This window comes from Triticum dicoccoides, chromosome 4A (genome assembly GCF_002162155.2).
Source record: "Triticum dicoccoides isolate Atlit2015 ecotype Zavitan chromosome 4A, WEW_v2.0, whole genome shotgun sequence".
Taxonomy (NCBI): Eukaryota; Viridiplantae; Streptophyta; class Magnoliopsida; order Poales; family Poaceae; genus Triticum; species Triticum dicoccoides.
The window spans coordinates 533,410,783-533,414,911 of NC_041386.1; the positions used below are offsets into that span (position 1 = coordinate 533,410,783).

At 46.4% G+C, this 4,129-nt stretch overlaps 1 pseudogene; it reads left to right on the plus strand.

The window, feature by feature from the left end:
* The first annotated feature begins 3,443 nt into the window (after positions 1–3,443).
* LOC119283614 overlaps positions 3,444–4,129 on the plus strand; it is a 10,366-nt pseudogene continuing 9,680 nt past the window's right edge.

A 4,129-nucleotide genomic window follows, 5' to 3' on the forward strand; every position in this document is an offset into this window, starting at 1 on the left:
GTGTCCTGCGAAAGGAACGTGAACCTTTTTGGAAATATTGGGGATTAATTAGAGTGCAACCATATGGAGCTAATTACGCGGGGGTGTATTCCTTACCAGAAGAAGCTCAAGTGCCCTAGTCTTCGGATCCGTGGTAAGCTCCTTTGTTATTGGGTCCTCCTTGTACCGGGCCCTGACATAGTTCTTGGTCTGCTTGTCACCGCTGTATTTCTCGAAGCAGGGCGGTAGGCCTTGCTCGGCATGCTCCGCGTCCTCCTTGTCCCATATAGGCTCCGCCACTCTGTAACCGCCAGGACCGAGTTTGTGTTCCCTTAAGTTCAACTCCCGCATTTCTTTCCCCCACTGACTTGATTCGGAGGTTGCACTGCTCTCGCACTTGATCTTGAACTCCTTGTACTCATCTTCGCTCATCAAAGGATATTTCGCCTTGGTCTTCTCATAACTATCACCTTTATCAATCATTCTCTTCACCGCGCTTTTCCAAGTAGACAGGGCCGTGCTCATCTTCGTGAGGGCGGCACTGTTCACTTTATTCCCTGAGAGGCGTGTGTTTTCAAATTCAGCGGGGAACTTGTATCATTCGTGCAACTTCGTGAAGAGGAGGTTGCGCAAATTCCCTCGGTCCTTATGCCTAAGGTTCTCGATGTTGATCGAGACGGTGCTCCGGAGAATGCACCTGAGCTGAACCGAGTACCCCTTGACTATATGTTTGGGCTCCGTTGGATTCCGGTCGGAGTCCACTTGAGTGAATTCCTCCTTGATGGCTCGGAGCGCATTCGGGCGCCGGTCCTTCCTTTGCTTCTTCGGTTGGCTGCCATCTGTGTGTGCGCCGCCATCATCAGTGGTGGCATCCTCGGCGGCACCATCAGTGGTGTCATCCCCGACGCCACTAGGGGTTGTGTAATTAGGATCGGTGTCTTCCGTGGCGTCCTCATAGCGGTGAGGTTGTTCCTCCATCTCCTGGGACAGCTCCCAGAATTGCTTGCCGCCCGAACCACCGGCCTCATTGTTGTGGGCCATGTTTCGCTCTAAATAGGAAAAAAGTTTGGTCAAAAAGTTGGTTATTGTCAAGGAACAAGATCATGGTCTCATCATTTAGGGTTTGTTGACACCGAGGCACCCTAAAAGCCTAAGCTTTCATCATTTAGGGTTTGTCGACGCCGAGGCACCCTAAAAGCCTAAGCGTACATTATTTAGGTTCTCATCGACACCGAGGCATCAGGGGCAGCCAAGTTAAGTTTTCATCATTTAGGGTTTATCGATGCCGAGGCACCCTAGGTTGGGCCTAATCACTTGGCACTAATCACTTGGCTCTATTGCCACCTATGGTTTAATACAGCAAGAATAAAGGGGCAGTTGATCCTACTTAATTAAGTACTAAGATACCCCGACCCATGCATTAGTAGCAAGTACCTCAGATGTCCGATTTTTAGCAAAGTCATGCTAAAATTCACGGAAAATTTCAGCATGACCTTTGCTGAAAATAGGACATATGGAGTACCCGAATTTGCCGGAACGAAAGTTAATCGACATTCCGGCAAACTCAAGGGCCTCTCGGGGTACCTGCAAAATCATCACGACACGAAGGGCCTCTCAAGGGACTCAAGCAGCAGCGGCGTCTCCCAGGACCCCATTTTTTTGCTAAATTTCTTTGAGCAACAATCAGAGTAGAAAATTCAGCATATTTCTATACAACAACACTGTAAGATGAAGAACAGTTCTACAGCAGCCCATCTTTGATCATCATCTTTGCATCTCTTTCTCAATGTGATCACAAGTAATTCAGAGGCATCACAAGTAATTCAGAGCATCACAAGGCATTAGTAGTTCAGTACATGAACAAGTTTTACAAAGCACATCAATATGTTACAGCAAACAAAAGTTCTGAAATTTGTGTGCCTAACTGAATTTTTAGTAATTGAATAAACTGAATTTTCAAAACTGCAAGAAGCGATTTAAAAAAATCCTCTCATCTCATATGAGGAGTGTTAATCCTAAGACTAATAGTTTGTTGTCCCTGTCCATTTGTCCCTCCCCAATTAGATACTAGAGTAGCACTGTTGATGCCCTATTCTTGCTGAACTTTATGACAGTATATACAACAACTTATCCTAAATGTGGCTAGAACTGCAGATTTACAAATTAAAGGACACAAACTCAAGCAAGCTTCCTGAACAATACCCTGACAGAAAACATAGGACAATTAATGAATTTATATAACCAGTAAGAACAAGGGGATGATTTTAGCAAGTCAAGTGCGCTCTAGCACCTATGTATGAAATGTATCATGTATCAAACCGTCAATTAGCTGCTGAAAAACATAAATGTACCATGTGAACATATAATACCTTCACGAGCAAACTCAATGAGTGTGAACCAACAGAGTGTGGGTCACCACAGATTGTGTAGTCAAAAACCTTCAGGACAGAGTGAAAATAGTTACAATATGCTTGCAAGTAATTTGAGGAGGGAACTACACTACACAAGAACTAAACTTTGGTTAACTGAATGCATTAGCTACTAAGATGTCCAGATTAACAAACTACAGTGCACAAATCTCCTGTCATCATCAGTAAGTTCACAAATCTGATTAGGTAATGTTCCACTGTGTAGTTCACAAACTATAGTTCACAAATCTGATTAGGTAATTTGATTAGGCCCCCACGCTTCTGCAAACCAGCCCAGTGTTCCAACCAGTGAGAGACTTGAGTAATAACTTAGTCAATAATATACTATTCTTAAACATCAACCATAAGATAACTGTAATCTTAAGAGGTACTTTAATAAACCATAATTTTCTAAAATGACATCTAACTTGCAAAGCTTTGATCATCAGGTACATTGATCTAATGGTAAATTCACCACATGTAGTTATAGTCCACACGCACTTATCTCTCTCCTCACTTTGAACCACGTCCTCACAGAGATATTGCAACTGCTGCTCAGCCAAATCACCTAACCTCCTCCTAATTTTGACATTATCCCAACAACCCCCAATCACCTCTGCTACAATAATATTAAAACTGGTGTTAGCATTATACAATCTATGGATCTTACTACACAGTGGAACATTACCTAATCCATCATGGAGATTTGTGCACTGTAGTTTGTGCACAAATCTCCTGTCATCATCAGTAAGTTCACAAATCTGTCATCATCAGTAAGTTCACAGTGGAACATCATCTACAGTGCACAAATCTGAACCTAGGAACCTAGGAACCTAGGAACACAGGAGAGGGAGGAAGGAGGAAGGAGGAGAGGTACCTGGGCGGGAGGACGGCGGCAGCGGCGGCAGCGGCTGGAGGACGGCGTCGTCGACGAACTCGAGGGCGGGGGCACCGGATGCTCCTCTCGTTGATGGGGGAGGGGAGGGGCTGGAGGCAAACCCTAGCCGCCAAGTGCACGAGTGCTGCAGCTAGGTGGAGTAACCTCTGCCGAAGGCAATGGAGCAGGTGGCCGACGTCATGGTTGGTGAGGAGCAGGTGGCCGGTGTCGTGGTTGGTGAGGAGAGCGCGAGGAAGAGCGCCCCGTGCGTGATGAGGAGGCGCGGCATCGACGTCGTGGGTCGGGAGGCGGCGCATGTAGGGGGAGGCGGCACTCGAGGGGGAGGAAGGGGAGAGGGAGACGGCGGGGGCGCGTGGGCGGCTGCGGCGCCATGGGTCAGGGCAGCAGCGGCGGTGCGGTGGAGGGAGGGACGAGGGAGGGAGCGGCGCGGTGGAGGGATAGGAAGGACGAAGTGTCTGGCGAGGGCAGTAGGTGGAGTGGGGGGAGGGTTCTAATGGCGCACCTCCCCTCGGTGCGCCATAAGTACGACTATTCTAATGGCGCACCTCCCCTCGGTGCGCCATTAGAATTTTGTTTTAATCTAGCCCACTAACCATATCTAAAGCCTAACCCTATCTACAACAGAACCCACCCACTAGCCCGACTGGTCAGCACGCAACACACACACCAGGAGGTCTTGGGTTCGATTCCCAGGCTCCCCAATATTTTTTATGCATTTTAAATGCTGTTTTTGATATTTATTTGTGTTTAAATATGTTCAAACTTGTTTAAATCATAACAGTAATATTTTTTTATAAAAACAGTAATAATTTTTTAAAAAATATGTTCAAATTTGTTACTTGAA